The sequence below is a fragment of the Sturnus vulgaris genome, chromosome 1 (assembly GCF_052056855.1).
Source record: "Sturnus vulgaris isolate bStuVul1 chromosome 1, bStuVul1.hap1, whole genome shotgun sequence".
NCBI lineage: Eukaryota > Metazoa > Chordata > Aves > Passeriformes > Sturnidae > Sturnus > Sturnus vulgaris.
In genome coordinates, this window is record NC_142243.1 from 86,772,898 (window position 1) to 86,799,705 (window position 26,808).

Genomic DNA, 26,808 nt, shown 5'->3' on the forward strand with positions numbered 1-26,808 from the left:
TGCTTAGTACTATGGAAAGGCAAATGTCATTTTTCTATACAGCTATCTAAATATTGTTTTACCTCAATAATTTACATCATAACTTTCTATTGAAGAAAATTCCACACATTCATCCACAGCATGTGAAATACTTCCATGTTTTTCTGAACTCAGCAGCCAGCATTGCCACAACAGGCTCCCTCTTCTACTCCTTTTCAATCTTTCTTTTGAGGATGTAACTCATTTTGCTGTTTAATCCTCATGTACTCTTGCAGTCCCATGCCTTTTCTCAGAAAATTCAGTAATTTGTCCTGCTGTTTTCTGATTACTTATCACTTTGTGGTGTAACTGAGATCATAGGATAATAGAAGCATTTAGACTCAAAGGAACCCTGAAAGTCTTCTGACTCAAGCACAGTTCCAGACCGTCTTCAAAACTAATTCAGGTTACTCTGGGTCTTGTCCACATGAGTTTTGAACATCTCCAAGGATGCTGATTCCGCAGCCTCCCCAAACAATGTATTTCAGTGATTCAGTGCTCTTGTGCTGAAGAATTTCTTCCTTACATCTATCCAGGATTCTCCTTTTAAGTGCTGCTTTTTCGCTTTGCTCTGTTGTTCTTGTGAAAATTCACGCCCCCTGTTTTCTCTAATAACCCTTTGGGAGATACAAGACTGGATCATTCATGCAGGGTGAAAACAAACATAGAAAAACACACTATTCTTGAAATATCTTTAAATAGGAGTCCCTGTTAGTGTCATTAATTCTGATTTCACAGGTAAGAGTTGTTCTACTAGTCATATTTTTACTTAGGGAAAAAATGCAATACAAACAATTATTAAAATAACCCCTACTTCTTTTTTTTTTCATTAAGATCTCTTGTCTCCCTGTACCTGTTATCTTCCTACACGTTTTGCAAATCTGAGTGAATCGCTCATTCAGAGTCATTGTTGAACCAAAGTCTACCACATAGGAAGCTGGCAATATTACCTCTTCTGCTTTGCATTCTGTATTTTCTTAAAGGGGATAAAATAATTTGCAATACATATGCACAGTATTACACTATCCAAATGTCTGAACAAAATGTATCATGAAAATGTAGGAGCTTGTCCAACCAAAAATACATCCGGCTTCTCTAAAGAAATTATGTTATACATTCCCAGGCCTGACATTTATTTCCAGAAAGCTTCATGTTTGGATGCTTGGATACTAGGGGTTTGTTTTTTAGGACTGGTTAATTGCTGAACTACTCTGCAGAGCACTTGACCGCAGTCTAATCTCAGAAGAAAGGTACAAAATTTCCATCATTCCCATGGAGACACCATGTAGTCTTCTGACCCTGGTGTAAGAATCCTCAACTCTGATGAACTCTGTTCAGGAAGGTATTTGCAGAAGAAAACACATGACTTCACAAGGGAACTCAAGTTCAGCTTCACCTAGGAACAGTTTATCTAAGATTTTTCACCTTCTTGATTTATTTCTTCTCTTTATTGATGAGAAACTAAAAGAGAAGTTAAATTCCTGAGAAAATTTTCCTTTTTCCTGGTTAATCTGAAAGCACAGTCTGAATGGAAAAGACTGAGAATAATCAGCTAAGACTCGGAGACACCAAAATATTGTATCATCCAATCTCTTCAATGATGTGAGCTCAACATAAGAACAACCTGCCACCGAATCAAAAGTTTCTCCTTAGCAGGGGAAAAACAGGGAATCTAGGAAAAAAATGTAGAGGTAAAGAGAAAGTTTCTTTAAGTAATAGTTCAGTCTCTCTGAGCTTTTTTTTTCTGTTTGTTTTGTCTTACAGGATGAGAAATGTAGCATTCTCTGCAGATGAGAAGGTGAAGATAGTCTAAACTGGAATTACAGGAGGGATTTAATGAACTCCGCTGATGATATCCCTGGTAACAGAACAAAAGATTGCAGTGAAATGTCTGACTTGCTTTGTATTCACCGGAGTTCAACTTAATAGTAAAACTTAATGTTCTACTAGTACAAAATGAAGTTATCCATCCTGAAAGGTCTTTCTAAGTGGAAGAATAAAACAAACAGGCAGGCAGCGCAGCAAAAATATTTTGCACCTATTTTGGTTTTTAAATTATTTAAAGAGCTGTACACAATGCTAAGCTTAGATGCAAATGTTGAAATGCTTTCTCCATGAAGTATGATGCAATCTCCCCATAATGTCTTGGAGCTATTCCTCTTCAGTATGCAAAAAGATGCAAAGTGTCATGGGGGAGTGGCATGACAACACATATGTTTCTCACCATTCCTTCACTGTACAGTTTAACAACTCCATATCACAGGAGGCATTCTACCCCTCAAAGCCTTAAATGACATGCCCCATCCAAGTTCTTAATGTAAACAGTATGAACTATTTTTATGTTTCATAAAGGAGCTGCTAACTCCCCTCCTCCTCACTCAGCTGCACAGTTGTTGTGCTCCAGGGGGAGCGCAGCATTCTTCCTGAATCTCAGAACGAAAGGCACAGCAGCAAATGGTGTAACAAAACCGTTTTAATAATAATTTTAAAAAAAAACAAACAAACAAAAAAAAACAAACAAAAACCAAAAAACCACAACAGGAATAGGAAGAGAAATACAGGTTAGCAAGTAAACCTTATGCTTCTTCAGGTGCTGGAAACCCTACTCTTCGGCAGCACCAGACAGGACCATGGCATGATCCTATCTGTGGAAAGGTTTGTCACCACCCAGTACCATGTCTCCTTATACCAAGCATAGCAAACAAAATTATTCATCCTGTTTTGACATTTGTTTCTCCATAATGCTTTCTTTATGCCCATCAGAGCATGGCTCACTACATCTGCCCTCCACTGCTATCTATATCCTTGGGGTTATGCAGCAGTCACTTACACAAACATATGGATATACTAAGCCAAAGGCCCAGTGTGGCTGTCAGGGCTTGATGAAGATTGCTGTCTCTTGAACATAATGTCTTCCCTAAGCCTCAAAATGCAGTTATATTTCTTGTTTTTATCCCTTGGGGAGCTAAAACAGAAAAAGGTATACAAGAAAAAAACTGGACTGGAAAAAAAAGACTGTGATGAGATGACAGCCTGTGGCAAATAGTGTATCTTCCCACTCTGGAAAGTCTAATGGTGCCTACAACTCTGGAGTTTTATCATTCCTCTGCTGTCAACAAACATCTGTGAAATCAGGGCTGATTTAAGTAGAAGATGATAGCAGCAGTTGGTGTTTGTCTTTCCATTATCTTCAGTGACACACAGGTGTGCAGGAGATCTGCTTATGATGGGCAAATCACCTTATCTGTGACTGTCCCTTCTCTGATGGGATCTGAACTCTTTAAAAACAGATGAAAGGCTTCCAAATGTCACACAAAGGAAGTAGTAGCTTCACACACAAAGTTCAGAAGCATGAACATTTATATTCAGTGCAAAATTCCTCTTCTTTTTCTCTTCAGTATCCATTTCAGCACATTAGATGTGTTTGCCTGGTGGATGAAACAGAACAGTATAAGACAGTAGAACTGCCAGAGTTTGAAGGCATGGTGTCCTCAAGGCACAGGGCCATGTGAGACCACACTGGTGTCCTGATTAAGGAAATTAAGCTCTGATTAGTAAGCTTAGTCTTGTCTCTTCAGTGTTCATGTAAGGATCCTTGTTAAATTAGTAAATGAAGTTACTGGAAAGTAGTAACTCATCTATGTTCCTCTACTCTTTGATTCCTTAACTGAGGCTCTATTACCTGATTTAAATTTTCTGATTTGTGACTGTACCAAGTACTTGCAGCTTTAAATTAAATGCATTCTACAATGTCTCACTCTATGAGAATTTCCTTACCCTCAAAGGTACTCTGAAGATACAATAGCAATGTATTATGCATATTCATAACATTGTGATAAATTTAGAACAATAATATATGAATAAAGAATACTTGGGTTTTTATCAGACAGAATGGTTCATAGTAAACAAGGTACCATTGAAAAATAAGGAGAAAAGGCAGGTAATGAAGGCAATTGCTTAAATTATCTCCAACTAGGCTGCACATTTAAAGATGGAGGATGACAACAGGATACATCTAAAGAAGTTCTAAGGTTCATGGTGAACTCAGAGGAAGCTTCATGGCCCAAAATCCCATTTTATTCTGTTTGGGTAATGTTAGTTCTTGAAAGTTCCAAGGTGTGTCAGAGCACTGAGGGCATTAAGAGGCTTTGGTCAACCTACCCAGTGGGCTCCATGCCCCCATTCTGCTCATGAGCCCAGGCTCTTTTGAGGCCCATCCTGTGCTGTTGGTCCCTGTTGTTCTGATCTGTGCTGTAGGCTCACATGTCTGTAGCTGTATCAGGTGCCTGGCCATGAGCTCCATCATTGTGCCTGAGCTCTGGAATGACCTCCTGGCTTGACCCCAGACTTGTCTTGACACCTGCCTTGAAACTGCTGGGCTGGATCTGACAAGAAGTAGCTTTGGCCTACATTCATGGATAACTCCTTGTCTTGTTCCAAATGTGGTCCTGGATTTTTGCTTCAGTTTTCAAGTCTGAGGAAAGCATAGTCTTCTCAGGGCTTGGGAAAGATCTGAGAATGAAAACAACTTTGGGTCTCAAAAATTATTTGTGCTCAAGACCTCTTTGTATCACAGTACCCTTTCTTGAACTGGAAGGCAAAATACTCCTCCTTGAGAGATGCATCAGTCACATCAAACCTTAAAGAAGTTAAGAAATTCCAGATTTGACTTCTGAAGATAACAAGACTTCGGGGCGGGGGGGGGGGGGGGTGTGTAATTTACTTTTGTGGCTTTGAAGATTTTGCACATTATCTGAAAATGTGCTGCATGAAACTGGAGTGTTCTTCAGTCACGGGAAAGGCTCTAATCCAAACTTTAGTATTAATCAATCCTGCCTTTATGTCTCAATCCCACAGAATCTAATTAGTGAAAATTAATGGGTTGGGTCCTGATTTTCCTAAATTTTTATGGGCACTTATTCTATGTCATTTGTCATGATTCACAACAGTTGCAAATTTAGTCAACAGTCAGCTCATACTTCAGCCAGCACAGAATGTGTATTTCTATGACAGGTAACTTTGTCCTTATCAGATAACTTGGAAAGTGGACTATTAAAAATTTATTTCTCCTTGCAGAAACTTGGCTGGGATAAGAACACAGGGTAAAAGAGCTTTTACAAAGTTAAAAAAAAAAGCTTCCATAGCTCACAGACAAGAACATTTGGTTATTTAACTCTTATTTTGAGGGAAAAGTAACAATGGGCAAAAGATTATAAACTGTGGAAAGAAAAACCACAAAAAAAAAAAGTTTGTTTCTATGGATTCCATGAAGGCAACAGTCACAGACAGAATAGTCCAAAGAATTCTTTTCTGTAAACAGAATTTTGACACAGGACTAACCTTTATGTTGTTTCCCATCTTAGAATTCTATAAGGATGGATATTTCCCAGGAATCTGGTTCCATCTTCCCTGCCATTCCCTAAGGTAAAGGAAAACTGCAGTGAGGTTTCCCCTTCACCCTCCAAACTTCTTTTCTCCAGATTTATAAACCCAGATCCCTCAGGCTCTCTAAAAGCCACATGACATGCTCCAGCCTCCTAACCATCTTCCCCAGCAAGAGAGTTCACCTGAGGAGGCAATGGCTGCATGCCCCTCTATCCCAAATAGCTATCTTCCAATCCACATTTGGATTAACTGGAAATTTCTTCACATTGCAGCAGCTGAAAGGTGGGCCTCTGGATGCAAAACAAAATAGTCAAAATGCTGTCACAAACTAGCAAAGAGCAGGCAAGGCATTTTTGGGGTTTTTTTTCACATATGGACACAGAAGTTATTACTAGAATACCACTTTGCATTCAAACAGCATGGAGTCCCTAGAAGCAAGAAATTAAAGTGAGCTGCTCTTAATGTCTTAACAAATTGCAGAAGGTATTTCAAGGAGTATCCCACATCTAGCTTTCAAGTTAGCCCTGCTTAGAGCAGGAGGTCAGCTTAGGTGCTATCCAGTGGCTTAATTCAAATTAAATTACTCGGGTTATATTCTGTACCTTAAAGCACTCAGGAAAGTTCTATAATATACTTAAAAGAACATTATCTGTGAAGACAAGAGCAATTGACTGACTGGATAAAGTAAAGAACTCTAAAAACCTTTTTTTAAATGGAGATAAGTGGAGGTAAAAGAACAGATAGGTGCTTGAGTTCAACATTTAGAAACCACAGGAGGTTTCTAAAATACCCATTAACCTCTTACTTAAAGCTCTCTACCAGCCAGTTTTCCCTGAATTATCAGTTCAACCCCAGAGTCTCATTTGCATCTCTGCCCCACTCCTGCCACGGTGTCACTCCACAAATGCCAGTGGAGCCACACAGTAGAAAGGCCATCTCTTCCAAAAGGACAGCATTAGTTTAAGATGAATCAGACACCCAGGCACTTGATGGGCATCTGATTGGCAGGTGCCTGGGACGTGATGTGTGATTGTCATGTGCTGGGCACTCCACTGCTGCATGATGGATGCACACCTGTGATGTGATGCATATGATCAGTGCTGGACCAAAGGCTTTTACTCAATCCTGACCCCCTCAGTCCCATAATTACTGACCACTGGCCCAAGTGACACAGCTAGAAACATGACACAGATTTTTGAACACAAAAGCCCTTCCCTGGAACATTCAGGAAATCTTTCTACAAACCTCTGAGAAGCCTCTCAGACTTGCTAAATTCAGGATGTTTCCACTCTGCAAAATACAGCAAAGGGCTCTAGACTGCAAGAAATCTGTTGCAACCAAACAAAAGTTTGTCAACAGAACACCAGTAAAACTGCAATGTGACAGAATCGTCAATACAAAGATGAGCATCTTGGGTCAAACCTAAAATCCATCTTCTTGGTGCTGATTCTAGTATCCTGCTTCTCCTGCCCAAGGGAAGCTGGAGGACTGAGCCTGCCTCCCTTATAGGGCTCTATTTGCTTTTTAGCCACATTATTTTCAGCACCAAGCTGGCATATGCATGTTTGCTGCAAATTCTTCCTTTCAAGGGATGACAGACAGCTTGGAGCCATGGATCCAATAAAGCCTCTTTTTATGGCACATTATAGCCTACTTCCTCAGCCTCCAAATAGCTTGTGCTCCACAGAATACAAAACTTCTCTCTCCCTCTTTCTTTCCCCCTTGCACTAATATCCTGTTTGCTCCAATGGCTCCAAATACCTTTCCTGGTAAAGTCAAATAATTCACTGTTAAGTGATAACTTACTGATAAATAACTCACCTCAGGAGAATTAATCTTAATTCCTAATGATGTCCTGGGGAGGGGATTGTCCACTCAGAACTTTTCTACTTTTCTCCTTAAGAAACCATGCTGCATAGTTTAGTAAGCTATTTCTTGCTAAAGGCCTCGTTCTGACAATATCTTTAGACCATCATGTTTATAACAAAACGCAATATTTTGTTTTGGATTTGCTTGTTTGTTGTTGGTCTTTTACATGCACGGGGTATACAGCTGGATTGTCAAGTCTCCAGTCTTGGATACTGACCTAATGTTTCCCAAATATATTTACCCTGGGTAAGAGCCTAGCGCAGCTCACTGATCCCAGGCACTGATCCCAGGCTACGCCAGCTTAGGCTGACCTTGAGCATCTGAAATACTCCCTTTTGTTTTGTGTACATATGTAAAAGTCATCAGATGGCTTAATCTTTTGGCTATCGGTGAATATTAAGCCAGCAGTCAATACCAGAACCCAGACTTTGCAGCATCCAGAATTTGAATCACCAGTTGAAGAATCTCTTGGCTGCCTTTCTCATGACTATCTGCCAGATAGCAAGTGGAGGTATCCTTTTCTAACAGACTGTGAATGAAAGTGGAAAATAATGCTCTTATTGGACATAGTGGAAGACACAATGGAACTGCAATTTCCACATGTTCTTCATACAACTCATTTTTTTGATGGTCTACAAGAAACTGCAAAAGGAACACATGAAGAAAAGGATGTTGATCTTCTGTGTCCTTTTGAAAGGGGTCAGAAGTTAAACAAAGTTATTTTAATTTTTCTTGCTTACCTTCACTCAGAGCAAATGTGAATGCAGCCTTATTCAGGTTACACATCAGTGCTACAAGTGCCAGCCAGGAAATAAATTATGCACAGCAGCAACCAAGTGCCTTCCAGATTCACAGGAAACTGCTGTGCAGACAAACACACATTTCCTAGCACAGTCTGAAACTAAATGAACTGTCATTAGGGAAGATAATATCGATATAGGAAGTATCCGAGAACAAAATTTTCCCTCATAATCTCATTTATTCACATCCCTTTAAATTGCTATAATTGGGGATTCTAGGTTTTCATTTTAACAGTGGTATGTAAAGAAGTAACATGTTGGTCTTAAGCACTCAGAAATGCAGGAATTAAGGGCAGATACAAAGGAATATTTAAAGACTTATCATCCTCTCCAAGAAGAATTTCAGAAATTATACAAAAAAAAAAAGGATGAATGTTGGATAGGTCTTAGACCCATTTTTATCCTGAGCCAAAAGTCTTTGTTGTGTTGTATTTACATTGGTTTATAATTTTTGCACACATAAGTGAACTTATTTAGTCTACATGCCCATGAAATGAAGCAAGAATATCATTCCTGTACTGAGACAGCTCTCTCATAACTGAAATCAAAATAAAATCTTCACTTTACTGATAAATTAAAGTAACACTTCGGTTGTTTCCTACTTATTTCCCTTTTCAGCTTCAAATATCATTTATCTTCTACATGCAAATTTATTTGGAATGGCATCTTTTGTTTTCTCTCCTGTAAATATAATTTTTCAGTTAAATGCACTTAAAAAGAGTATTTAGACAACGAGTAGCACTGATAACATAGAAAATTTTTAAAAGCCACAGTCCTTGACTAAACAGTTTCACTGGGATGGAATCAAAATATTGTGGATTCTAAATAATGAGTTTCCCTCTAGCATGTTTCTGCAGCAATGCTGCCAAGTTCCTAACTGCCAGAACAGAGTAACAGCTCCTTTCCAAACTTCTAACCCCACACAGTTGATACAGGAGACCATATATGTCTCTCAGCTTGTATCAGTTCATGTCAGGCATGGAAATAATAATTAGTGTGATAAACACTTAATATGAACATATCTGGAGTTTTCACCATAGGAAAGGTCTAGGGATCAGAGAGGTAGGTCTTGAATCAGAGAGTGAGATTTTCTTTCCCGAGATGTCCCTTGGAGACAGAAGATAAAGGAAGTGGAGAAGGACACAAAACTTCAGAAGAGAGGTGGATGTAATGTACCTTGGCTTGAGGTACTTCCTCCAAGAGCATTCTCATTTGAAAGCTGAATGAAATTGGTAAGACTGTTAAAACTGTCTGGACTAAAAGGCTCAGTAGCTTCCATCTGGAAGATGACAGTGAATGAAGCAGAGGTTTGTACCTGTTCCCCTGTGGTCCTACACTTCCATCTGTGGCCTGGATGGTGGCAGAGTCCATCTTCAGCAAGTCTGTAGAGCACACTGACCTAGGGGTATGGCTATTAAGATTTGCCAAACTCAGTAGTCCAGGAGTGGAATTCTGTTTCCCCTTGATGCCTGCAGGACCAGCTGATATGCAGGCTGAGCAGGTTTTGGCCGAATGCAGCCACAGAGAGCAGCATGTGTGCACAAACACACAGCACGGGGTCAGCACAGACAGGCACGCACAGCCAGCACCAGTGGCCCTGTCCTGCTCCCCTCCCCAGCCAAGGAGCAGTGGGCAAGGACACTGGGACAACCACACAGTCACTGCCTACGCTGCTTGAAGAAGGAGCTACACAAGGCAAGGAAAAAAAACCTCATTATAATGCCAGGCCATATCATCCACAGCAGCAGCTGCATCTGGCACCTTGGGGCTTCCCCAGGAGAGCAAATCCCAACTGGCATAACCTCCTGTTGTTCTTCTCAGGAGCAGGAGGTCGAGGGGCAAGCTCAGCTTGAAGTGGGGTTCCAGGGCCATGGGAGGCCCCGGGTGGGGCTGGTCGGGGCCAGGAGTGTGGACAGCACCCACCCCTCCAATGGGATGCAGAACTGGAGCCCTCCAGATGTTTACTCCAAACAGCATTTCTGGGATTCTTCAGATGGAGCTCAGCTAATCAGGGCCAGCAGTTGCATAACCTCCACCACCATTCTCCTCATCTGTGTTACTGAATCCATGGAGCAAGCTGGAGAGCCAGATTCCCTTTACCTTTTCTTTTTTCCTATCTCCCAAGATAAGCTGGAGAGGGCAGAGAGACTGCCTGATCTGCTTTTCATAAAGAAAATCTGATTCTGAAAGCAGCAAGTGCTTGCTAATGCAATCAGCATTTCAAAACGTTTATGATTTTAATGAAAAAGCCTGACCAAAGTTTCCTAAGTACACTTTCAAGCAGATGTTCATCCTCAACTTTCTGTATTCCCATAGTGTCTGCAATGTATGCTCTGTGCTGTCATTTCTGTTTTCTGTTGTATTTCCTTTCGGCTTTTTGTGTGAACCAAAGGTACTTAGTAGAAAGAAAAGAGAAGCATCAATTTACTTGGTTTTGCATACACAGGTAGCAACTAGAAAAAGAGAAGGACCAAGTAAACCATGTGAGGAAGTAAACTTTGTTTTCAGCCTTAAGTAGGTATATACAAAGGCAAAATAACTACCTCTGAGTGATCAGCTACTCAAAATCATTGTGAGAGAGAGGGCATGAAAACTAATTTTGAGATGTGAAATCCAGATCTGTGGTGGCGTGTGAAAATACTTGCATAATGAGGGGCAGAAAGAGAGACACGATGAGATGCAGGCAAGTTCAAGTGGAAAAGGAGGAGTATATAAGTTATACCAGCTAAACCTACTGTGCTGCAGAAAGGAGTACATTCAGTAAGAACCAAAACTAAAAAGATGTGGAATGAAAGGTGATATATAAAAATTAATGCATATGCAAAAGTGAAAAGTAAAATCTTTAAAAGTCATAGGTGGGGAGGAAAAGTCATGATGAAATGGAAAAATCGTGACAAAATACAAGAGGAAAAAATGCAGAAAATATTGCACAATGATATGTAATAAAAAATGCATAAACAGAAAGAAATTCAAATAAAAAGACACTGTGTTATATAAAACAGGAAATAAAACATCCCAGGGAAAAGAATAGACAAAATGAGGTGACAAATAAAAGATTAAAAAGAGGTAGAAATGAAAAGCTGTAATGTGATACAAAGAAGGCACTTGTTCTTTGAAAGTAAAAATTAAATGATGCAACATAATGGCAAGTGGGAAATAACAGGTGCAAGAATACATGCAGGGAAATATGAGTCTATGTGATAAGAAAGTTAAAATAAATGTTGAGGTACAGAGCTTTAAAGAGCCTGTATTAGAGGTGAAAATACATACTGAGTCAAAAAAGTGAAATGCTTCAATGAGAGGAGAATGGAAAAATATAATGAGATGTGCAATTCGAGACCTAATGAATTGTAAAAAAACCCCAACGTGCAGTAAGAACACAGATTTAAAAAGGAAAACCTGAAAAAACATAGTGGGACAGTAGAGGAATGGATTATGAGATAGGCAAAAATCACATCTGGCGCACATGAAACTTCTCAAAAACACAAACAAGTTCTCATAAGTAGAAAAATGCAATATGAGCAACGCATAGGGACTTGTAAAATGGAAATGTGTAATGGCATTTTAAAGACAAATGGGGAACAAGATGTGAATAATGAAGCTGTAGAATGAATACAGCACAGTTATGAACAATAAAAGAGGAGATATACAAATCTAAAATGGGTGATGTTACACACCAAAGAAGTAAGTTAAAAAAAATCAAACCAGGTGATTCATTCAGGAAAAATTATAAGAAAAATTACATTTGGTGACAAACAAAAAGGAAAATGTATTCTGAAAGAGGAAATTCATTTTAAAATGCAAAAGTATAAATTAATAAATAAATAAAGAAGGAAAGCTTAACATATCCAAAATCAGAAATGTGTCATGACCTATGAAATATGAAACATCACTAGAAATAAATCAAGCTGTGAAATTGCAGGCATTAGGGAAAGTGCAGAAACAGCTCTGAAAAAGAAAACACAGAAAAAGTGCACAATGTGAAAAGAAAACATGTCAGGATTTTTTCAGATATGAAAATGTATGCTAAGAGGCACCACCCCCATCTTCATGTTTCAAAAAATACAAAGATGCATTCTTTCATTATGCACTCTTTCAATGAAAATCTAGTATGAGATACAAAATTGAAATTTGCAATATGATATCATTCAAATGCTAATGAGATATTAAAAGAATATATTTATTGAGGTGCAAAAGAAAGTTTACACGGAGCAACAAAAAGTACAGTCTTGAAAAATCATAGTAGGATGCTAATAGGTATATACAAAATTTATTATAAAATGTAAAAAGTTAACTAAAGAATGTGAGGAAAGAAAAATGCACAGGGAAATCTGAAAGCTCACACTCAGAATACAGTGCATAATCTGTAATGGGCAGCAAAAAGGAAATTGGCTAATAAGCAATGATACATGAAATTCCTAATTAGATCTAAAAGACCATAATGAGACACTGAAACAAAACCGAGCAGTGAAATAAAAATGAACATGCACATCAAAAATCAAAACTGGAAACGAGATGCAAAAAAGCATTCATATGGAGAATCAAAAAAAAAGTGGGTAATGAGATGTGACAAGGAAAACTCATAACAGGATTTGGCATCAGGAATACATAAAAAGTTGAAAAATTTTAGTAAGTTAAGAAATACAAAATCAGAGAGAGTAATGATAGGCAAGACCAGAAATGCACCTTTAAGAGCAAAGGGGAAAAATTAAATAAGGTTCAAAATTACATAGTGAACCCTGTGATGCAGTAGGAAAAATGCAGAACGAATTAAGGATGATTAAATCCATGAAGAAATACAGAAAGAAAAATTTGTAACAGGTTGTGAAAAATCAGTGTTTGATGGAAAGCAAACCCTCTGGTATATATTGTAATAGGAGCACTGAAATCCACAGTGAGGGTCTGGAAGATGAGTAATGAGATGTGAAATCAGAAATAAAATGATTTGTGATAACAATCATTCATAATGACAAGCAAAAACAAGAACTGAAATGCTATGCAGCATGGCATGCGAATTGCTGAAGGTGGTACAGTAGCTGAGATGCATAATGGAATATGGAAACAGAAATATATAATGAAGTGTGAAAAGAAAACATGTACCATAATAAAACATGCATTGCAAGCTATTTTATCTTAGAAGGACTGAAGCAAATAAAGCAGCATGAAAATGAACAATACAACTGAAATATTCAAGGGGTCCAGGGTAAGAATTGTACTTGAATATTTGAACAGTGGGGTTATTTACAGTCACTGGCTGCTGTGGGTTTATTTTACCCTTTTTTAAGTTTTGAGTTTGCCCCACTTGCTGATGCAGAATGGATCTGACTCCCTTCACACAGGAGTTGCTGACATCCAGCAATACCATCCTGTAATGTGCCAGCTTCACTCTGTGTGGCATCATCTCTTACATGTCATAGCAATAAGATGCACTGACAGATTATGTAGGAGAAACAGCCTTTGGGAATCCTCCCTCAGGCATGTCAAGGCCACCAAGCAGCATATTAGTTGCATAACAGTTTCAGCCCTAAGGCATTTGTGCCAGGCCACCAGCAGAAATGTGGATGACTTGGTGAGGTACAGGTTTACAAAGAATCAGACATCAGCAGTTTGGAGCATGTCAATAGTATACATAAACAATGGACTTAAGTGATCTAAGAGGAGACAAATAATTGCAATACCTTTTTGCTGCCTCACACTTTCATCATGCCACACTGTACACATAAGGCTAAATTCCCCAAGCAGCAGCAGCAGCATGTTTGGTCTCAAAGGATGCTCACAAGCCTGGTGAGCATGCTCTGCTGAAATGCTGGGGATGCTTGGCCTTTGTGGTGCCTTGTGGGGTATCCTGAGACATTGGTCAGAGTCATTGGACTCTGACCTTGAGTTTCACCTTTGAATAATTAATGCTAAAGCAGATCTGCTCTCCTGTACATACCCCAAAGGTAATGTGACATTCACATCATCTCATGCCCCCAGGATATTTCCATCCCACAGGCAACTCGTTTTTCCAAAGACTATTTGCATGGATAGCAGCTACTGCTCACAGAGGAGGCTCATCACGCCTGCAGACAGTGCCTGCAAAGAGGGAAACCTCTGAATCACCGGGAGGAGCAAGACTTGGATGGTGCAGGATGTGTGCTGGGGAGGCTACACAGTCACAGGCAGGCTGGGAGCATGATCCACCTTTGTAGAGCTGAGCAGAAGGTTCTCTGGGATCAACACAAGGGTGCTGAAGCAGTAACTCTAGCTGTGCCACCCAAGGCCATCCTTACCCCAAGATGGGTCCTTCCCAGGCTGCTCAGAGAAGGCACACCAAAAATGCAGAGTGGCACAGGCACAGTCGGGTGGTCTCCTCAGGAGGGGCCACTGCATGGAACTTACAGTGCCTTACTCCTGCTGCCTGTCATCCCTGCCACCAGCCACAGAAAAGTCACTGCCCAGAAAAGACCTAGAATTGAGGCTGACAACACTCTTTCCATTTGGAATAGCTTTTTTGGAGAAAGGGTCTCAAATTCTTCCAGTAAGCTGGCTGAAATAGAAATGGTCAGTGCTGGCAATGACCTATCTTTGGAAAGCCTCGCTGCCATGGTATAAATTAGCTGAGCCATCAATGTACAAAACTGTACAAGGGATCAGCCTGGAATGCTTCTGGGGCTAGAAAGGGTCAGCTCTTAAACAGAGAAAAGTGCAAAGCCCTCACATGATATCTCTAGAGCGCTCCCTTGTTTTATTATTTGCCACTAACAAGAAGGGTTGCATCCACTTTGTAACTGCCCACTATGGTATAAGGAGTAATTAGTTCCTTCATCAGTCTTGTCTTTGTCTCAACAATGTCATATGCTTCCTTAAGTCATGTGTTATGGGCCACTGATCATCTTTACCTAATGTTATCATGCAGCCAGCTACTCTATCTTATGATAAATGTTATGTCAGGGTCACAGAGAGGGATGCAAATAAATGGCTGGCACACCTTTCTTTTTCTTTCTCAAAAATGAGAAAGCTGCTAGAAAGCTGACTGTCATCTAAGCTTTGGGGAAAACTCCAGCTGACTGCAATAAAATCAGGATTTCACCAATAGAATTTTCTCTGCCTCAGAAACTCTGATCCTTTTAGTACAATAACCTGTAAAACTTGATCTGACAAGAGGCAAAACTCTCAATGGCATTAAGCTTATTAGACTGATTCAAAAGCTAAAGTAATACTGTGATTAGTGCATATTGCATGCATTATGACCATAATAAATAAGAATACAATCAGTTGCCAGCAGCAGCTGGTAACTTGTCTTATGTTGTAGAGTCAATCCAAATTACTCACTGAACAGCAGAACACTTTAAAAAATGGATAACGTTTTGGATGAGAAATAACACCAAAATACAGGCTGTGATAGTATAGATAATAAAGCTAACCGCTGAATAGAATGGAGATACTGAATGCACATCTACACTCCATTATCTTTCCACAGCATGCTTCCCTTCTATATATCCTGCAGCCTCCATTTATACTGTCTGGTATAACACTATTAAAACCACGCTCAGCCAGCTACAGAAAACGGTCACAGATTGTTTTAAATAAATAAGCACTCAGCAGAACTTAATTTTAATGGTGCAAGAAGTATTTTGTCAGACCTAAACATCAACATGAAGATTGTCTATTTTGATGAAAAAAGTTAACCTGTCAGTTGGTTTGTGAGTGTTCCACCTCATGAAAATGTTGAACAATGTCCCTCTTTTGAGAAAATGAAGATGTCATTACAAAATATTCTCCTTCATTAGTTAAGTGTAAGCCATCTTTATGCATTCTCTGAGCACACATTACTTCTCCTACAAATAAAACAGCCCCAGTTCTTGGAAAGGTACATGCACACCTTGCCTAAACCTCCAAACTCTTAAGGGGTTGTTATAAATTTTTCTTGCAACTCCTCTCTAGCTCACCATTTTGTTTTACCTCTGTATGATGCTTCTGGGGTTCTCCTTCTTGGCTGATAAATTGCAGCACTCCAATGAATTGAACCTGAACAGAAAGTTGCAACAAGGTTAGAAAATGCCTCAAAGAAAAGTGGAGTCTGTGTCTGGGCATTTCTGATTGAAACATATGGAGCATGCTTTTGCCTTCTTCAATATTTTAAATTGCCACATTACCATGAATCTAGGAGGCAAGTGAGAGGAGTCTGGTATTAAACAGCTCATGTTCTGATACATAACCCAACAATGTTCCATGTGAGTTTACACTGGCTGGCAGAGACTGCTTTGACTCTGGTAAGAGCTGAGTGTGAGAGATTCTCTAGAGACTACACTGAATGACACTAGTGAAAATTAGAGTTCCTGTTGAAGTTGTGACTCTCACACTGCACATTGAATGCATCCACTAACATTATATTGGAAGTGGAGGAAGGCTGTGTTTTAAAATTTTCATGCTCATAAGTAAGCAACAAATTGGATATTAACATAGAGTTAAGATTAACACTTTTTTGTTGTAAAACTTTGCTAATTACAATTTTGTGAGTCTTATGCTGTTTGGGCTTGAATTCCTTCATTTATGTGTTTGCTGCAATTGACTGTTACCTTTTCAGGTTTTAGCTCATGTAATACAGATGTTTCCAAGACAAATGTGCAAAAACACATTTTCCCCCAATTTGAAAATAATAAAAGGCAAAAAGAAAACGCCAGAAGAAACATGCCTTTTATACAATTTTCTTTTAGAAGTTTTAATACTATTGCAGATGAAGGAGTTGCTGCAGTCACTACATACGTAACAAGAAGGCTTTTTTTTGGCTCTCGAGGTTGCCTAATTACATTAAAATTATAATATTTTGGAAATGAGAATTCAGAAGTTCACATACATTCAAAGGCTACCAAATTTTCTAAAGATGTGGCTTTCACTGAGGATGGTCCATCCCTTTGCTTTTTTACATATCGAGCAAATGGCAACTGCTCCGTGAGCCACCGAGCAGATCCTTGGGTATCTCCCTTCAGTGCTGGGCTGAAAGGACATTCAGCTGCTGATCCTCCAAAACAGAAAGGCCTTCTTTGAGTCTCCCAGCACTCCCTCCTGTGGAAAAGAGCGTGAGGAGAGCCAGACTTTTCTTCTGGTGGTCCTTTTTGTAATGGGAATGGGATCCTAAAAGCTGAGACAGGAACAGATTCTCAGTATCTCTCAGCAGACAGATGGGAATATCACCAGCAAAATGTTGGGGGGGTTTTGTTTTTGTTTTTTTGTTTTGGTTTTGGTTTTGGTTTTGGTTTTTTGGTTTTTTTTGTTTTGTTTTGGGGGTTTTTTTGTTGTTGGTTTGGTTTGGTTTGGTTTGGTTTGGGTTGGGTTGGGTTGGGTTTTTTTGTTTTGTTTTGGGGTTTCTTTGGTTTTTTTGTAAGGGCAAGCTCTTGTACCAGCATCCCTTCTAACAAAGCAATAGAGGTCTGTGCTGTGACTCTTCAAGCCCCCAGCCAGCCAGTGAGTCATGTTTTAAGGAGGGCTACATTTTTTAAAGCGTTTTCCACTAAATTCTAAGGCAATAAGTCTAATTACACTTTTATGCTTTAGCGCACTTAGAAGAACAGCATGATTTGGAAATGGCTCTTTTCAGAAAATGGCTTTGTAGAACACATTTGAAAGTGACTGCTTTCCTGAATGCAAATGTCTGAATTGCTCTAATTATCTAACTGGGGAAAAATAGGCTTTTTTTAGATTGCCAGTATCTGAAGAAACTATGAAAGGACAGGACAGTTTCTCCCAGTATTCCTTTTTAGTAAGCTTTCTATTCTAGTTCTAAATACAAATAACCAGTGAGATTGCCAGTACATTGGTTTTATTCTGTAATAATTAGATGTCTTTCTTTAAAAAAATCTCTTTACAAAAAAATCACAATTTTAATTTTCAGTTTGTAAATCCTAATTATGCTAATTGTCATACTGAAGTCTGGACCCCCTAAAAGTAAAAGTAACGTCTTCAGGACTTCCATTACCAATCTTGTCTTTAGTTTGACAGGTAAATAACATCCCTGTAGTAAGTACAACACCTGTTTGCATAAAAAGCAGTAATAGAAATTGTATTTTTAGTTCCTTTTTAATGTAATTTCACAGCAGGGAACTGAAAATAGAAGCATCATGGCTGCATCTGATCTCCTTTAGAATATGATTTAGAGACTAAAACAGCCTCTAACCTCACTGTTTACAGGTGGAAGCATCATCAGGGCTGCTTCTGGAGACTTCTGCTTGGTTTTCTGGGATGGGTGTGGGTCAGGGGGATTCATTGCAAATTTTATTTAAAACTCTGAAGTGAACATTCAGCTGCAGGAAGTCAGCCCTCAGCTATCTCTCTGAGCCTTCTGTTGACAGTACCAGGCAGAAAAAGACAGCCTGCATGTCTTTCCTAACTGCAAGAGAAGACATGTCCTGTGGATATCAAGAACTTGGTCTCAATTCTTATTCTGTGGGTACCCACAAACAGAAGGAGATATCTGTTCTCCTGGTTTGGACTCATGAGGAAGCCCTGGTCCTTCAGCCAGTTCCCCAGATGGCTGCAGTGGGAATCTCAGGTACAGATGGGTCTGAACAACCCCTAAAGGAGCTGCCAATCCTGCTCCTACATCCTTACCTTCCAGCTGCCTCTTTTCCTACTATCACACTCTTTTGCTGTCACCTGCACAGTTGAACTCAAGTTTAAACTGCCAGTCATCAAGATTGTCACAGCTGGAGACCAGGTCTCTTCAGGTCCCCAGATTATTCCTCTCTCATCCTGCTGCCTCATTATTTTGCAGCCAACAGGACAGAAGGCAGAACAGCAAGACGTTCTCTCTGCATCTCAACACAGCTTTGGAACACGGTACATGTGCTGGGATTTGTTACAAGTATGTTAGTATGTAAGAGGTCTTCCCATACAGAAATTAGTTGGATAATGGAGATTCATGTCTACACCTCTGAATATAGACTTAAGTAAATTAGGTTTTGCACTTGCCTTTCTTCCCTCATTCACTGGTTTGCTCTGGATTGGATGAAGAGGATGAACTAATTTGTACATGACAAGGATAAGGGGAAGACCAGATCTCTGGACCACCCTGTGCAGACAAACTGACATGGCAGTGGCAGTGGGAGCATGGGGGAATTCTGGTGAGTCCCATAGGAGCTGTGGCAGGAGCAGTACATGGGCATGGCAGACACAGCCCCAGGCCTCCCTGTCCAGCAGCAGCAGGGCTGAGCGTGTGCTCCCAGTAGGCACCTGCACAGCCCTGCACTGACTAGCACTGGGCATATAGACAGGTCCTGAGCAAAGCCAGGGTCAGGCCCAGCCTGGAGACAAGCCTAGCAGCAGGACTAACACTGAGACCGACCCCTCTGCACTTCAGGGATACACTGATGGTGCTCAGCCAGGGAAGCCCTGGAGAGTGGCTGGATTATCCCGAGTTTTCTGCAGTGTTCTCTGGGTTCAGCCACAGTCCCCAGTACCTGTGGTCCAGGTTCCCTGCAGGGAGATTGCAAAGGCACACTGTAAGCATTGTTTACATCTTTTATGGGGTCAAGATCAGTCCCGGGGTGGATATAGAAACACCAAATTTAGATGCTGAAAGGGCTGAAAGCATCAAATCCTTCACATGCTTCGCTAGAATCACCTTACTTTTAGTAACATTAAGAGGTCTAGCTTTTCAAAATAGAGAACAGAAGCCTATGGTGAGTCTATCAGTACACAAATTTCACAGTAAACCAGTAATCAAAACTAGTGATAACCATTAAAAGTATTCTTTTGTTTTCACAAAGTAAAGGTTTGGAGCTCACAAGTGATAATATAAAAACACCTGAAGGAATAGTTATCCATGGTTCAGTGAAAAACATGTATATGCTTGTGCAAGTCAACAAAGCATTGTCCCTGGTATAAATCATGACATGAGTGTCCATTTTTCGATATATCTGCTGCTGTAAGTTCCTAAAAATATGTCTGAAATGTGAAAATGGGAAGGAGTATTTTTTCCCAACTCACTTTCTTGTGTCTTCAATAGCACTGCTGAAGATGTGACTTTTTTCTAGAATGGTTTAACATAGTTATGACATAACCTTTGGGTCTTCATTGTCTCTAAGGATGTGTACTCCTTGAGTATAACATAAAAGCTCCCTTCCAGTGTGTGTTTCAGACATGGATAAGACACAACATCACGGATGTTGGAAAGTGGAGCTTTCTTCACCTCACATTATACTATGCAGAAACCTGGAAACAAGAAAACTTTGATATAAAAGCTTCCAGAAGGGACTTGAGTTTCAAGTTAAGACCAACATTTCTAAAGGAAATACAAACATAGGAGAAGGGTACTTTTCCTAACATGGAGTTTTCTAATGCTTTTCTCTCCATTTATACTTTCTGCCTAGTGAACTGTTAATTGCTTAACCCAAACCCTATTTTTTTAGGATAGCAAGGGAGATAGTATATTAAATTTGCCCAGAGACTTCTGTGACTCAACTTCTCCTCAAAACATATTATTGAAAAAATACCTAGTAACTTGGTAGGAAGTTCTATTTTCCTACTAGTATCCTTAACAGTTAAATTTTAATCCCAGTATGCAACTGCTACAAGTGACAACATATCAAGAAATTAACATTGGTGGCGTGGATAGGTGCTCCCAAAGAAGAATCATTCTTTCTAGTTTGAGTAAGTGTAATACTTAGTGACAGAAATGTCATTGTGGCAGATGAGACCTTGCTGAAGTAGGTCAGGAGATTATTGCCCTGACTCTATATCTGACTTTAGCTTGATTTATCTACTCCCTACCCAACAGCTGAACAGAATAAGCAGTATTGCAGATATTAAGTATCAGCTTAGACTGCTCAAAAAACTGTGTCTGCACTACAGTGTCCAAGCTAGAACTGATCATGTCCTCATTACTCTCATTTCCTGCATTAGGTAAGTGAGAAATTGTGTGGGTATGCCTCCTCATATTTTCACTTGCTCCACAACTTCCCCTGCATATTGACTTCACTGATAACAGAACACTGCAGAAATGAATGGTACCATAGATTTATTCACTGTTTTTGCATGCAGCAAATTTCTGAAGCATTGAAAAAATACTTAAAAGAAGTGCTTTAAACCTTTAAACCCAATAATAAAAAAAAATTAAAAAATCTCCTCAAACTTCTCTTTTTAATCAGTTAGCATTTCTCTCTTTTTAATCAGTTAGCATTTCACTGGCGGACAAATGTCCATGGCAACACTCTGCGCATTTTAAAATGCAGTATAATCCATGAAGATACGTAAAAGGATTTTGTATGCATGCATTTTGTTCAACTAATAACTAAAATGCCCAGTGTTGGCTCATTGCATCCACCAAAATAAGATTATGATTTTTACTGCCCTTCTGTCAATTGCAGCCACATGGAGATGGTGGATAGAGATGGTCCTTCACATGGAGTAATATCCCAGGGAGCAAACTGCCTTGTTTGCTGGGAGAGTACAGGAACAAACAGGGCACTTAGAGAGACCTTTCACTGGGGGAACTTTTGCTTTTTTGGTGATATCAGTGTGAGTGGGTTGTGGCTGGAGAGAGGGAGTGCTACTTATAAACCTTGCAGGGGCAGGTTTGAAACCAGGTGTACAGATTTGTATCTGTTTTCAGACCAACAAACAGAATGATAACCGAGAGAAAAACCATTAGTACAGTAACTAAAATAACATCACTATTTCATGAACTCACACTGGTTTGCTCACCTGAACTTACCTATTTTTGAATTGTGTATAGGCTGCCTTGTAGCTGTACCAATATGCTCCTTTGGCTGATAACAACTTTGGGAAAGACATTAAAGGACAATAAAGGGAATATACTAAAGGTTTCACCCTAAAAATAATTTTCTATTAACAGAAGTTTTAAATTAACATTTCTAAACATAAAATATAATTAATTCAGTTCACAAATAACTTCACAAACAGATGAACTCCAAATATAGCCAAAGAACAGCTGAATATTTCAGAAATAATGCCATATTTGTTTAAGAAAAAGCACTGTTGTCATAAACACATCTTACAGCATACAGATCAGCAGAACACCATCAATACACAGCTGCACACATGAGCTTGTGTAAAAAAGAAACCACTGCTGCTGGGATTAGAGCAGCTAGAAAAATATAATAGAGATGAACTCTCTTTCTTTGAGAGGAATGCAGAAGAAAATCTCAATGTGTTTCTGAAAGTGAATGAATTTTTTACTAACATTGGTACAATTACAGTCCAGTATGGTTTCTGACACAAAGCCCCTTCACATCCTTTTAAGGAAGGACTCATTCTCTTGAAAAGATTATATTCTCTTGAACCCTCTAAAATATTACCCATGTTTGATGAACCATCAGGTCTTCTTGCTGTAGGGTCTTTATGTCTCTAGTGGGATCAAACAGCTGTAACTGCATTTTTGGAGCAATCTTCATCACCATAAGAAACAGATAATCCATGCAGATCTTTGTGGATAGAAGGTACCATAAACAGCTGCATTTCAGTTCTCCATGTGCTAATTTCCTAATCTCGTTCATTTAAATGAATGAAGATAATATTGAAGAATGAGGAGAAGGTAAAAAAAAAATGTAGTGAATATATTGCCTTAGAGGAAAAAGATGAAATCAGTTTAGTCACTAAATTACCAAAATATCACAGCAAATAGAGATTCATTTATGGCCATATTAATGAAGAAGGCAGGAACACCTGAAGGATTTAGCTAGAAAATTCACCACAAAATCTAATAAAATTCTTTACTGTTAAATCATTGAACTAAGCAACTTTAGGTCTTATAACCATCATTCATACCAGCATGTCCTTATTACAGCCAGGAAAAGAAACATGTTCCATCATTGACTAACTCAGATGCTAAGCTTGTTCTAGTTACATGAAAACGTAGAGGTAATAAACCAGGGTATCTTCATCTAAGGCAAATATGCTGTTCATTGACCTGTCTTAGGTAAATTAATTCCATCAAGAGATCCAAGTGTTAATCTAGAAACAAAGTCTTCAAATTTTGAATGAGGAACCAAATTACCTAAAAAGTGACACTGCTGCACCTCCATCTTCTCAGGTCCATCAGCAGCAAGGCTGGGATTCAAATTTAACTGTTAAAGGGTATCCATACAACTTATTCTTAGTAAAATTCCTGTGACAAAAAGTTCTAGGAAGAGTTTCATACTAGCAATGACTCTGTGTGAAAACTTTGATGTTTACAATTCAAGAGACAGTACTAAACCAGAAAATCCCACAAAGAGCCACTTCTTTCGATGAATCTTGTTGAAGAAAGAGGAAGCTAGCAATGGAAAGAAGCACAAAAAGTCAGATAACTGATACTCTTTGTGGACTTGAAATGCTTGTTCACTTCATCTGCATACCTAAAACCAAAATCCTGATCTAAAATACATTCACATTTCGGTCAAAATATCTTTGACCCATGCCTATTCATTTTAATATTAGAAAACTCTGGATGCATTGAATATCCTGGGTGTCTCTCATGGACAGGACTAAGGGACCCATGGGTGCCTTTTGTGCTGTAGCTGCTAACGCAGTTTACAGCATAAAAAAACATTTGAGACAATGTTTGTGTGGAACAATCCCTGCTTGCTTTGATTTACTATCGATATTTCAAAGTAAAAAACATTTCCATTTCACCCAAGATGGATCTTAATCAGTCTTTTTTCTGCCATGCTAAAGTCTCATCTAGGCTAGGAGAAAGCAAGAAGTTGCAATTTTTGTGAATAGGAAGTGAAATATATAAGTAATATATCGACATTATTTTAGTACATAACATGAAACCCCTACATAGAAGACCACCACATGCCACCTAAACAACCACTTCCTAAACACCTTAATCAAGCAAGACTGATTATTGAAGATGATCGATCTGGTCCATGATTAAATGTACTCCACCAACTCACGTTCTTTAGTTTTAAAAAGCTTAGTTCCCTGTTAAAAATTCATTAGCTGACATTCAAGTACACCACAATTTTATTTCATTCTGGATATATAAGCTATAGAAGAGGAGCAGATTCAGTGGAAAGAAAAAAAACTCATTTTATTTTAGTTGTTCAGATTTCTTCCATTAAGACTTCGTTTCAAGCCTTATTTTACTAGAATTTTTCCAGGTCATTAAAGATAACCAACAATTGTATTCAGCTCTGAAGAGAAATATATGCATATGTTGCATTTGGGTGGCAAGGTTTTGGTGGGAGGCATACAGGGGTGGTCTCTGTGAGAAGCTGCCAGAGGGTTCCCCCATGTCCAACAGAGGCAATGCCAGATGGCTCCAGGATGGACCCACTGCTGGCCAAGGGTGAGCAGATGGTGCTGGCACCTCTGGGATTACGTGTTTAAGTGTAAAAAAGTTGTTTTACAAGAGAAAATGCTGCCAGGGAAGAGAGAAGTGAGAATGTGTGAGAGAAACAGCCCTGCAGACACCAAAGTCAGTGAGAAAGGAGGGCAGGGAAGGAAACGAACATTCATGTCAAAGATTTGCTAAAGAAAATGCAAAATTGAGAGAGAAATGTGGGAGAAGTAAATTTACTTCAAATTTACAAATCAGGAGAGGAATAGAGTGGGATATTACCTTTCATTTGATTTTCCACATGCATAACTCATGTAAATTCTCAAGAGACATAAGGTGTCTTGAGTTTGAGTCTTCTGATGGCAATGTATCAGGCTGAAAAAGAGAGAGATCTCTTCTTCCCTATGTGGTATCTACACTCATCCAACAAAATGATTATGGAGAAAATTATTACAGGAGTAACACCCATAAGACAGGCAGAATGTCTTTATATCTTCGGTTTCCCTCTTGAGGAAGCTCAATTTGTATATAAATGAAAAAGCCTTGTCATCAGCTACATGGATATTCACTGCTCTGAAGTTTAAGAAGCTCCTTGACTCAGTGCATGCACCTTCACTGCTTCTTGCTTGTGGGTCAAACTCTGAGCACCAATATCCACACATTTGAGCTGTGTCCTTTGAACATCCTTCATTTTGAATAGTGAAGTGAAAAGTCCTCCTTGCAGCCTTCTCTCGTGCCACCTCCTCAACATGCAGCACTTCCTTACTGGATTCCACATCGAAGTCTCTGTTCTTGAGCATACTTCCAGAATGTCTTATTACATTATTAAATCTGCTCACAGGGGTCTTCTCAATATTAGGTGGATACCATCTTCTAGTAGACCCTCATCTTCACCTAATGGAGTTCTGTGATCAAATAAAAGAGCTTTCTAAAGATGCCAGTTAGCTCACCCCTGCAGCAGTACAGGCTGGGCATAATAAAATGAATGTCAATTTTAAATTAATTTCAATAAATTAAACATTGTCACTGTAGTTCTTCTAGTGGTATGACTGTATTGTGAAATACATGTTGATTGAATGCTCATGAAAGATCTTGAAATTAGAAACTCACGGACTGGACCTTTATATTTATTCCCAAAATAGACAAAGCATGCTGCTGAGAATCAATGAACATTTTCATTCTTTCACTACAGGCTTAGACAAGCCATTCAAGACAAGAAAGTGAAGGTAAGTAACATCTCACTTATTTATATATTTATTGAACCTTTTGCCTGTGTAGTAGACTGAAGTGTGGTCACTAAAAAGCAGATACAGAACAGTAGAAATATTCTCTCACTCCTGACTTTAACTGAGGTTAATATGGCAGCACGGAGGTAAAAAAATATGAATCTCAGCTTTCATTTGAACAGTCAGATTTGAAAGGCTGTTTTCACCATCCTGTAATGAATGAGATTGTGTGAGATGGAAAATATAAGAAAAAGGAATGAAACACTTTTCTTGGCTTAAAAAGCTCTTTTCCAATGTCACAGCAATGTGACATTAGTCTAATACCAAGTGATAGAAATTCTTTCTGAGAAGCTTCAAAATTATTTTTTTAAAATTGTCTTGATAAAAATAAACATGGTCTGGATATCTGTTAGGGATCTAAATTAAAACCACAGTCATTCATTACTAATCTACTAAACGATCGCTTTTGAAAGACAATCCATATTAAAAATTAGTATGAAATTCATATTGAAATTAATACATCAAAACACAGAATTCAAACTTTTGCTTGGCTCCATCTCTTTGTGTTTTTCTGCTTTAAAACATTTGCTGAGCCAAATACAGGATTTACATATTTCATTATCCAAATCATTAGGATGCTAGCTTGGGAGAACAAATGGGATAACATAAGTATGATTACAGCTTATCAAATAACACAGCATCAAAAGAGAACAACAGAAAATTTCTGTGCAGGATCATATGCACTCATCTGCAAAACCAGTTGTGAAGCCTTCAGGTTGTTAGCATTGAAATCTGAAAACAAACAAGCTCTTGGACTTCCAGTCATGTGTTCAACTTCCCTTCTGAGCACATCATTTAGGGACCACATTCTCTGCTGTTGTTTGTAAGTTGGGAATACTTTACTTTTTGCTTCCCCCAAAACGAACAACTAATTTTCCTGTGAATTAAGTGTTGCTACCAAAATGCTGGATACAGATTCCACTGACCCTGTTGAAGGTAGCTTGTTAGATACAGAAGAAAAAATGTTCATCCCAATCAACTAAAGGAGAGAAGAAAAGTCCATCTTACTACAGCTGCCTCTTTGTAATTCAGCTTCAGGTAATGGGAAGACACTGGTGTCTTCTAGTCATACCCATTATAAACTGTGATGTAAATCCATGACAGGAAAGGATAATGAGGAGCACACAGGAAAGACTTCTCTGCTGGAACTGGAGAAGCCTGAGCAGCAGCCATTACTCCTCATACC

The 26,808-nt window shown here is 39.0% G+C and overlaps 1 long non-coding RNA gene across 2 annotated transcripts in view; it reads right to left on the bottom strand.

Moving 5' to 3' along the window:
* LOC148225340 (uncharacterized) overlaps nucleotides 1-26,808 on the bottom strand; it is a 64,286-nt gene that overhangs the window by 12,240 nt on the left and 25,238 nt on the right. For both annotated transcript variants that reach the window (XR_015805914.1, XR_015805913.1), the window contains exons 3-4: nucleotides 19,384-19,526; nucleotides 16,017-16,082 (exon numbers count right to left, since the gene is read on the bottom strand). This is a non-coding gene — a long non-coding RNA (uncharacterized LOC148225340). The remainder of the gene's footprint in view (nucleotides 1-16,016; nucleotides 16,083-19,383; nucleotides 19,527-26,808) is intronic.